General features: G+C 46.3%; 1 protein-coding gene across 3 annotated transcripts in view; it reads right to left on the bottom strand.

Annotated features, from left to right (window-relative positions):
* LOC140103609 (sodium-coupled neutral amino acid transporter 3-like) overlaps positions 1-13,044 on the bottom strand; it is a 115,317-nt gene that overhangs the window by 72,398 nt on the left and 29,875 nt on the right. For 2 of the 3 annotated variants that reach the window (XM_072126751.1, XM_072126752.1), the window contains exon 1: positions 9,980-10,322. The exons of the other annotated variant lie outside the window; for it this stretch is intronic. The gene's annotated coding sequence lies outside the window, so the exon portion shown is untranslated. Of the gene's footprint in view, positions 1-9,979; positions 10,323-13,044 lie in introns of those variants that run through there. 3 annotated transcript variants of the gene reach the window in all.

Below are 13,044 nucleotides of genomic sequence, written 5' to 3'. Positions count from 1 at the left end.
ATCCGCTGCCCCCCACTCCATATATTATCCGCTGCCCCCCACTCCATACATTATCCGCTGCCCCCCACTCCATACATTATCCGCTGCCCCCCACTCCATACATTATCCGCTGCCCCACCACTCCATACATTATCCTCTGCCCCCCCACTCCATACATTATCCGCTGCTCCCCCTCCATACATTATCCGCTGCCCCCCACTCCATACATTATCCGCTGCCCCCCACTCCATACATTATCCGCTGCCCCCCCACTCCATACATTATCCGCTGCCCCCCCACTCCATACATTATCCGCTGCCCCCCCACTCCATACATTATCCGCTGCCCCCCCACTCCATACATTATCCGCTGCCCCCCCACTCCATACATTATCCGCTGCCCCCCACTCCATACATTATCCGCTGCCCCCCACTCCATACATTATCCGCTGCCCCCCACTCCATACATTATCCGCTGCCCCCCACTCCATACATTATCCGCTGCCCCCCCTCCATACATTATCCGCTGCCCCCCACTCCATACATTATCCGCTGCCCCCCCTCCATACATTATCCGCTGTCCCCCCTCCATACATTATCCGCTGCCCCCCCTCCATACATTATCCGCTGCCCCCCCACTCCATACATTATCCGCTGCCCCCCACTCCATACATTATCCGCTGCCCCCCACTCCATACATTATCCGCTGCCCCCCACTCCATACATTATCCGCTGCCCCCCACTCCATACATTATCCGCTGCCCCCCACTCCATACATTATCCGCTGCCCCCCACTCCATACATTATCCGCTGCCCCCCCACTCCATACATTATCCGCTGCCCCCCCTCCATACATTATCCGCTGCCCCCCCACTCCATACATTATCCACTGCCCCCCCACTCCATACATTATCCACTGCCCCCCCACTCCATACATTATCCGCTGCCCCCATCCATACATTATCCGCTGCCCGCCTACATACATTATCCTCTGCCCCCCCACTCCATACATTATCCGCTGCCCCCCCACTCCATACATTATCCGCTGCCCCCCCACTCCATACATTACCTGCTGCCCCCCCACTCCATACATTATCCACTGCCCCCCACTCCATACATTATCCGCTGCCCCCCCCACTCCATACATTATCTGCTGCCCCTACCTCCATACATTATCTGCTGCCCCTCCCTCCATACATTATCCGCTGCCCCTCCCTCCATACATTATCCGCTGCCCCCCCTCCATACATTATCCGCTGCCCCCCCTCCATACATTATCCGCTGCCCCTCCTCCATACATTATCTGCTGCCCCTCCCTCCATACATTATCCCTACTACAGGTATATCCACAGCCTGACCATGTATACAGTATACAGGCGTACTACAGGTGTATCCACAGTCTGACCCAGTATACAGGATACAACCGTAATACAGGTATATCCACAGCCTGATCCTGTATACTGGATACAACCGTACTACAGGTGTATCCACAGCCTGACCATGTATACAGGATACAATCGTACTACAGGTATATCCAGTCTGACCATGTATACCGGATACAACCGTACTACAGGTGTATCCCCAGCCTGACCATGTATACAGGATACAACCGTACTACAGGTGTAACCACAGCCTGACCATGTATACAGGATACAACCGTACTACAGGTGTATCCACAGCCTGACCCTGTATACAGGATACAACCGTACTACAGGTGTATCCACAGTCTGACCCTGTATACAGGATACAACCGTAATACAGGTATATCCACAGCTTGACCCTGTATACAGTATACAACCGTACTACAGGTGTATCCACAGCCTGACCATGTATACAGGATACAATCGTACTACAGGTATATCCAGTCTGACCATGTATACAGGATACAATCGTACTACAGGAATATCCAGTCTGACCATGTACTCAGGATACAACCATACTACAGGTGTATCCACAGCCTGACCATGTATACAGGATACAATCGTACTACAGGTATATCCAGTCTGACCATGTACTCAGGATACAACCGTACTACAGGTGTATCCACAACCTGACCATGTATACAGGATACAACCGTACTGTAGGTGTATCCACAGTCTGCCCATATACTCAGGATACAACCGTACTACAGGTGTATCCACAGCCTGACCATGTACTCAGGATACAACCATACTACAGGTGTATCCAGTCTGACCATGTATACCGGATACAACCGTACTACAGGTGTATCCACAGCCTGACCATGTATACAGGATACAAGCGTACTACAGGTGTATCCACAGCCTGACCATGTATACAGGATACAAGCGTACTACAGGTGTATCCACAGCCTGACCATGTATACAGGATACAACCGTACTACAGGTGTAACCACAGCCTGACCATGTATACAGGATACAACCGTACTACAGGTGTATCCACAGCCTGACCATGTATACAGGATACAACCGTACTACAGGTGTATCCACAGCCTGACCCTGTATACAGGATACAACCGTACTACAGGTGTATCCACAGTCTGACCCTGTATACAGGATACAACCGTAATACAGGTATATCCACAGCCTGACCCTGTATACAGGATACAACCGTACTACAGGTGTATCCACAGCCTGACCATGTATACAGGATACAATCGTACTACAGGTATATCCAGTCTGACCATGTATACAGGATACAATCGTACTAGAGGTATATCCAGTCTGACCATGTACTCAGGATACAACCGTACTACAGGTGTATCCACAACCTGACCATGTATACAGGATACAACCATACTGTAGGTGTATCCACAGTCTGCCCATATACTCAGGATACAAGCGTACTACAGGTGTATCCACAGTCTGACCCTGTATACTGGATACAACCGTACTACAGGTGTATCCACAGCCTGACCCTGTATACAGGATACAACCGTACTACAGGTGTATCCACAACCTGACCATGTATACAGGATACAACCGTACTGTAGGTGTATCCACAGTCTGCCCATATACTCAGGATACAAGCGTACTAGAGGTGGATCCACAGCCTGACCATGTACTCAGGATACAACCGTACTACAGGTGTATCCACAGTCTGACCCTGTATACTGGATACAACCGTACTACAGGTGTATCCACAGCCTGACCATGTGCTCATGATACAACCGTACTACAGGTGTATCCACAGCCTGACCCTGTATACAGGATACAACCGTACTACAGGTGTATCCACAACCTGACCATGTATACAGGATACAACCGTACTGTAGGTGTATCCACAGTCTGCCCATATACTCAGGATACAAGCGTACTACAGGTGTATCCACAGTCTGCCCATATACTCAGGATACAAGCTTACCACAGGTGTATCCACAGCCTGACCATGTACTCAGGATACAACCGTACTACAGGTGTATCCACAGTCTGACCCTGTATACTGGATACAACCGTACTACAGGTGTATCCACAGCCTGACCATGTACTCAGGATACAACCGTACTACAGGTGTATCCACAGCCTGACCCTGTATACAGGATACAACCGTACTACAGGTGTATCCACAGCCTGACCATGTATACAGGATACAACCGTACTACAGGTGAATCCACAGCCTGACCCTGTATACAGGATACAACCGTACTAAAGGTGTATCCACAGCCTGACCATGTATACAGGATACAACCGTACTACAGGTGTATCCACAGCCTGACCATGTATACAGGATACAACCGTACTACAGGTGTATCCACAGCCTGACCCTGTATACAGGATACAACCGTACTACAGGTGTATCCACAGTCTGACCCTGTATACAGGATACAACCGTAATACAGGTATATCCACAGCCTGACCCTGTATACAGGATACAACCGTACTACAGGTGTATCCACAGCCTGACCATGTATACAGGATACAATCGTACTACAGGTATATCCAGTCTGACCATGTATACAGGATACAATCGTACTAGAGGTATATCCAGTCTGACCATGTACTCAGGATACAACCGTACTACAGGTGTATCCACAACCTGACCATGTATACAGGATACAACCATACTGTAGGTGTATCCACAGTCTGCCCATATACTCAGGATACAAGCGTACTACAGGTGTATCCACAGTCTGACCCTGTATACTGGATACAACCGTACTACAGGTGTATCCACAGCCTGACCCTGTATACAGGATACAACCGTACTACAGGTGTATCCACAACCTGACCATGTATACAGGATACAACCGTACTGTAGGTGTATCCACAGTCTGCCCATATACTCAGGATACAAGCGTACTAGAGGTGGATCCACAGCCTGACCATGTACTCAGGATACAACCGTACTACAGGTGTATCCACAGTCTGACCCTGTATACTGGATACAACCGTACTACAGGTGTATCCACAGCCTGACCATGTGCTCAGGATACAACCGTACTACAGGTGTATCCACAGCCTGACCCTGTATACAGGATACAACCGTACTACAGGTGTATCCACAACCTGACCATGTATACAGGATACAACCGTACTGTAGGTGTATCCACAGTCTGCCCATATACTCAGGATACAAGCGTACTACAGGTGTATCCACAGTCTGCCCATATACTCAGGATACAAGCTTACCACAGGTGTATCCACAGCCTGACCATGTACTTAGGATACAACCGTACTACAGGTGTATCCACAGTCTGACCCTGTATACTGGATACAACCGTACTACAGGTGTATCCACAGCCTGACCATGTACTCAGGATACAACCGTACTACAGGTGTATCCACAGCCTGACCCTGTATACAGGATACAACCGTACTACAGGTGTATCCACAGCCTGACCATGTATACAGGATACAACCGTACTACAGGTGAATCCACAGCCTGACCCTGTATACAGGATACAACCGTACTAAAGGTGTATCCACAGCCTGACCATGTATACAGGATACAACCGTACTACAGGTATATCCACAGCCTGACCCTGTATACAGGATACAACCGTACTACAGGAGTATACACAGCCTTACCATGTATACAGGATACAACCGTAATACAGGTATATCCACAGCCTGACCCTGTATACAGGATACAACCGTACTACAGGTGTATCCACAGCCTGACCATGTATACAGGATACAATCGTACTACAGGTATATCCAGTCTGACCATGTACTCAGGATACAACCGTACTACAGGTGTATCCACAACCTGACCATGTATACAGGATACAACCGTACTACAGGTGTATCCACAGCCTGACCATGTATACAGGATACAGGCGTACTACAGGTGTATCCACAGTCTGACCCTGTATACAGGATACAACCGTAATACAGGTATATCCACAGCCTGACCCTGTATACAGGATACAACCGTACTACAGGTGTATCCACAGCCTGACCATGTATACAGGATACAACCGTACTACAGGTGTAACCACAGCCTGACCATGTATACAGGATACAACCGTACTACAGGTGTATCCACAACCTGACCATGTATACAGGATACAACCGTACTACAGGTGTATCCACAGCCTGACCATGTATACAGGATACAATCGTACTACAGGTATATCAAGTCTGACCATGTACTCAGGATACAACCGTACTACAGGTGTATCTACAACCTGACCATGTATACAGGATACAACCGTAATGTAGGTGTATCCACAGTCTGCCCATATACTGAGGATACAAGCGTACTACAGGTGTATCCACAGTCTGCCCATATACTCAGGATACAAGCGTACTACAGGTGTATCCACAGCCTGACCATGTACTCAGGATACAACCGTACTACAGGTGTATCCACAGTCTGCCCATATACTCAGGATACAACCGTACTACAGGTGTATCCACAGTCTGACCCTGTATACTGGATACAACCGTACTACAGGGGTATCCACAGCCTGACCATGTACTCAGGATACAACCATACCACAGGTGTATTCACAACCTGACCATGTATACAGGATACAACCGTACTACAGGTGTATCCACAACCTGACCATGTATACAGGATACAATCGTACGGTAGGTGTATCCACAGTCTGCCCATATACTCAGGATACAAGCGTACTACAGGTGTATCCACAGCCTGACCATGTACTCAGGATACAACCGTACTACAGGTGTATCCACAGTCTGCCCATATACTCAGGATACAACCGTACTACAGGTGTATCCACAGTCTGACCCTGTATACTGGATACAACCGTACTACAGGGGTATCCACAGCCTGACCATGTACTCAGGATACAACCATACTACAGGTGTATTCACAGCCTGACCCTGTATACAGGATACAACCGTACTACAGGTGTATCCACAACCTGACCATGTATACAGGATACAATCGTACTGTAGGTGTATCCACAGTCTGCCCATATACTCAGGATACAAGCGTACTACAGGTGTATCCACAGTCTGCCCATATACTCAGGATACAAGCGTACTACTGGTGTAACCACAGCCTGACCATGTACTCAGGATACAACCGTACTACAGGTGTATCCACAGCCTGACCATGTACTCAGGATACAACCGTACTACAGGTGTATCCACAACCTGACCATGTATACAGGATACCACCGTACTACAGGTGTATCCACAGCCTGACCATGTACTCAGGATACAACCGTACTACAGTTGTATCCACAGCCTGACCCTGTATACAGGATACAACCGTACTACAGGTGTATCCACAACCTGACCATGTATACAGGATACAACCGTACTGTAGGTGTATCCACAGTCTGCCCATATACTCAGGATACAAGCGTACTACAGGTGTATCCACAGTCTGCCCATATACTCAGGATACAAGCGTACTACAGGTGTATCCACAGCCTGACCATGTACTCAGGATACAACCGTACTACAGGTGTATCCACAGTCTGACCCTGTATACAACCGTACTACAGGTGTATCCACATCATGACCATGTACTCAGGATACAACCGTACTACAGGTGTATCCTAAGCCTGACCATGTATACAGGATACAACTGTACTACATGTATATCCACAGCCTGACCATGTATACAGGATCCAACCGTACTACAGGTATATCCACAGCCTGACCCTGTATACAGGATACAACTGTACTACAGGAGTATACACAGCCTGACCATGTATACAGGATACAACCATACAATAGGTGTATCCACAGTCTTCCCATGTATAAAGGATACAACCGTACTATAGGTGTATCCACATTCTGCCCATGTATACAGGATACCACCGTACTACAAATATATCCACAGCCTGACCATGTATACAGGATACAATCGTACTACAGGTATATCCAGTCTGACCATGTATACAGGATACAACCGTACTGTAGGTGTATCCACAGTCTGCCCATATACTCAGGATACAAGCGTACTACAGGTGTATCCACAGTCTGCCCATATACTCAGGATACAAGCGTACTACAGGTGTATCCACAGCCTGACCATGTACTCAGGATACAACCGTACTACAGGTGTATCCACAGTCTGACCCTGTATACTGGATACAACCGTACTACAGGTGTATCCACAGCCTGACCATGTACTCAGGATACAACCGTACTACAGGTGTATTAACAGCCTGACCCTGTATACAGGATACAACCGTACTACAGGTGTATCCACAGTCTGCCCATATACTCAGGATACAAGCGTACTACTGGTGTAACCACAGCCTGACCATGTACTCAGGATACAACCGTACTACAGGTGTATCCACAGCCTGACCATGTACTCAGGATACAACCGTACTACAGGTGTATCCACAGCCTGACCCTGTATACAGGATACAACCTTACTACAGGTGTATCCACAGCCTGACCATGTATACAGAATTGAACCGTACTACAGGTATATCCACAGCCTGACCCTGTATACAGGATACAACCGTACTACAGGAGTATACACAGCCTGACCATGTATACAGGATACAACCATACTATAGGTGTTTCCACAGTCTTCCCATGTATAAAGGATACAACCGTACTATAGGTGTATCCACAGTCTGCCCATGTATACAGGATACCACCGTACTACAGGTATATCCACAGCCTGGCCATTTATACAGGATACAGGCGTACTACAGGTATATCCACAGCCTGACCATGTATACAGGATACAACCGTACTACAGGTGTATCCACAGTCTGACCATGTATACCAGATACAACCATGCTACAGGTGTATCCACAGCTTGACCATGTATACAGGATACAACCGTACTACAGGTGTATCCACAGCCTGATCATGTACTCAGGATACAACCGTACTACAGGTGTATCCACAGCCTGACCATGTATACAGGATACAACCGTACTACAGGTGTATCCACAGCTTGACCATGTATACAGGATACAACCGTACTACAGGTGTATCCACAGCCTGACCATGTATACAGGATACAAGCGTACTACAGGTGTATCCACAGTCTGACCATGTATACAGGATACAACCGTACTACAGGTGTATCCACAGCCTGACCATGTATACAGGATACAAGCGTACTACAGGTGTATCCACAGTCTGACCCTGTACTCAGGATACAACAGTACTACAGGTCTATACAGTATGACCATATACACAGGATACAACCGTACGACAGGTACATATACCCAGTACACAGCCGACCATATACCGTGCGCACAGCCGACCATATACCGTGCGCACAGCCGACCATATACCCTGCGCACAGCCGACCATATACCCTGCGCACAGCCGACCATATACCCTGCGCACAGCCGACCATATACCCTGCGCACAGCCGACCATATACCCTGCGCACAGCCAACCATATACCCTGCGCACAGCCAACCATATACCCTGCGCACAGCCAGCCATATACCCTGCGCACGGCCAACCATATACCTTGCGCACAGCCAACCATATACCCTGCGCACGGCCAGCCATATACCCTGCGCACGGCCAGCCATATACCCTGCGCACGGCCAACCATATACCCTGCGCACGGCCAACCATATACCCTGCGCACAGCCAACCATATACCCTGCGCACAGCCAACCATATACCCTGCGCACAGCCAACCATATACCCTGCGCACAGCCAACCATATACCCTGTGCACAGCCAACCATAAACCCTGCGCACAGCCGATCATATGCCCTGCGCACGGCCAACCATATACCCTGCGCACAGGTGACCATATACCCTGCGCACAGCCGACCATATACCCTGCGCACAGCCGACCATATACCCTGCGCACAGCCGACCATATACCCTGCGCACAGCCAACCATATACCCTGCGCACAGGTGACCATATACCCTGCGCACAGGTGACCATATACCCTGCGCACAGCCGACCATATACCCTGCGCACAGCCGACCATATACCCTGCGCACAGCCGACCATATACCCTGCGCACAGCCGACCATATACCCTGCGCACAGCCGACCATATACCCTGCGCACAGCCGACCATATACCCTGCGCACAGCCGACCATACACCCTGCGCACAGCCGACCATACACCCTGCGAACAGCCGACCATACACCCTGCGCACAGCCGACCATACACCCTGCGAACAGCCGACCATATACCCTGCGCACAGGTGACCATATACCCTGCGCACAGTATTCATACTTTAAAAGTATTATACTTTGTACTTTTAGAATTGTAGCTCCATACAACTGACCATATACTCTCCGCACAGCTGGCCATATGTACACTTGATCAAATATACAATATGCACAGCTGATCATATACGTTGTACTTAAATAGCGTAGCTCCATACAGCTGACCGTATATACCGTAAGCAAAGCTGATCATAAACCCTGTACTTTAATAGTGTAGCTCCATACAGTTGACCATATACACCGTGTACAGCTGCGCACAGCTGATCATATACTCTGTACTTTTAGCAGTGTAGCTCCACACAGCTGACCATATACTCCTCAGACAGCTGAACATATACTGTTCGCACAGCTGATCATATACGAATCCTGCAAAGATGAACGGCAGACAGTATGCTCCGGCACAGCCGGCTCTGTACTCACGTGTGTGGAGAGTCTGGAGCGGAGGAGCAGGGAATGGAAGCTGGCAGTATCCGGTATAGGAGGCTGTGAGCGCCTGATGTAGGAGCCTAGCAGTGCCCTGTGTGAGCCTGGCAGTGCCCTGTGTGTGAGCCTGGCAGTGCCCTGTGTATGATCCTGGCAGTGCCCTGTATATGATCCTGGCAGTGCCCTGTGTGTTAGCCTGGCAGTGCCCTGGGTGTGAGCCTGGCAGTGCCCTGTGAGTTAGCCTGGCAGTGCCCTGTATATGATCCTGGCAGTGCCCTGTGTGTGAGCCTGGCAGTGCCCTGTGTGTTAGCCTGGCAGTGCCCTCAGATTCTGATCCTTACACTGGGGGCAGCAGCTATAAAGCTCCAGCTCCTGCTGTTAATAATTTCTGGCCCCGCCCACTGTCCGGAGAAGGGGCGGAGGGTGCGGAAGGGGGAAACACTGTAACATTGTGTCCCAGCAACTATGTATATACAGCTCCATCTATATACAGAGGGACATATACAGAGCCACAACATATACACCTATATACAGAGCCATATATATATACAGCTACATCTATATACAGAGGGACAGTATATACAGCTCCATCTATATACAAATGGACATATACAGAGACACAACATATACACCTATATACAGAGCCATATATATATACAGCTCCATCTATATACAGAGGGACAGTATATACAGCTCCATCCATATACAAATGGACATATACAGAGACACAACATATACACCTATATACAGAGCCATATATACAGCTACATCTATATACAGAGGGACAGTATATACAGCTACATCTATATACAGAAGGACAGTATATACAGCTCCATCTATATACAGAGGGACAGTATATACAGCTACATTTATATACAGAAGGACAGTATATACAGCTCCATCTATATACAGAGGGACAGTATATACAGCTCCATCTATATACAGAAGGACAGTATATACAGCTACATCTATATACAGAAGGACAGTATATACAGCTCCATCTATATACAGAGGGACAGTATATACAGCTACATCTATATACAGAAGGACAGTATATACAGCTACACCTAAATACAAATGGACAATATACAATGCTACAACTATATACAGATTAACAGTATATGCAGCTCCACGTATATGTTGTACAGAAAGACAGTATATACAGCTACACATATATACAGAGGGACAATATATACAGCTATTTATAGAGGGACAGTATATACACATACACCTATATACAGAGGAACAGTATATACAGCTACAACTATATACAGAAAAACAGTTTATACAGCTACACCTATATACTGTACAGAGGCAGGGTATATACAGCTACAAATATATACAAGAGGGACAATATATACACCAACACCTATATACAGAGGGACACTATATATACAGGTACAAATATACACAGAGGTACAGTATATGCAGCTACAGTTTTATACTGTACAAAGGGGCAGAATATAGAGCTACACCTATATAGACAGGGCAGTATATACAGCTATGTATATATATATATATATATATATATATATATATATATATATACACAAATGACAATATAAACACCTACACCTATATCCAGAGGGGCTGTATATACACCTACACAAATATACAGGTAAACAGCATATATACCTACACCTATATGCAGAGGACAGTATATATACGTGCACATATAAACAGAGGACAGTATATGAAGCTACAATTCATATAGGTGTAGCTGTATATACTGTCCCCTATATACTATAAGAGAGGGACAGTATATACACCCTCAGTGTATACAGAGGGCCACTGTATACAGCCACAATTTTATACAGAGGGATAGTATATGCAACTACAACATTATACTGTACAGAGGGACAGTATATACAGCTACAATTATACACTATTTACAGCTACCAATATATAGAGGGACAGTATATGCAGAAACATCAATACACTGTACAAAGGGACAATCTAAACAGCTACACCTATATACTGTACAGAGGAACAGTATATACAGCTACATTTATATACAGATGACCATTATATACAAGGGGACAATATATACAGCTACCTTCTATATACAGAGGGACAGTATATACAGCTACATCTATATACAGAAGGACAATATATACAGTTATATCTATATACTGTACAGAGGGACAGTATATACAACTTCATGCACAGGGACAGTACATACAGCCACAACTATATATAGTTGTAAATGTATGTATAGTATAGTATGTAATGTATAGTATGTAAATAGTTGTATATAGACAGTAAATGCAGCTACATTTATATACAGAGGGACACTATATGCAGCTACATCTATATACTGATGGATAGTATATACACCTATATACAGAGGGACACTATATGCAGCTACACCTATATACAGATGGACAGTATATACACCTATATACAGAGAGACACTATATGCAGCTACACCTATATACTGATGGACAGTATATACACCTATATACAGAGAGACACTATATGCAGCTACACCTATATACTGATGGACAGTATATACACTTATATACAGAGGGACACTATGCAGCTACACCTATACACTGATGGATAGTATATACACCTATATACAGAGGGACACTATGCAGCTACACCTATATACTGATGGATAGTATATACACCTATATACAGAGGGACACTATGCAGCTACACCTATATACTGATGGATAGTATATACACCTATATACAGAGGGACACTATATGCAGCTACATCTATATACTGATGGATAGTGTATACACCTATATACAGAGGGACACTATATGCAGCTACACCTATATACTGATAGACATTATATACACCTATATACAGAGGGTCACTATATGCAGCTACACCTACATACTGATAGACATTATATACACCTATATACAGAGGGACACTATGCAGCTACACCTATATACTGATGGATAGTATATACACCTATATACAGAGGGACACTATATGTAGCTAAACCTATATACTGATGGAAAGTGTATACACCTATATAAGGAGAGACTATATGCAGCTACACCTATATACTGATGGACAGTATATACACCTATATACAGAGGGA

Source organism: Engystomops pustulosus, chromosome 10, assembly GCF_040894005.1.
Source record: "Engystomops pustulosus chromosome 10, aEngPut4.maternal, whole genome shotgun sequence".
NCBI classification, from domain to species: Eukaryota; Metazoa; Chordata; class Amphibia; order Anura; family Leptodactylidae; genus Engystomops; species Engystomops pustulosus.
Note: the sequence above shows the minus strand (reverse complement) of the source record. Positions and strands in the feature narration are given on the sequence as shown.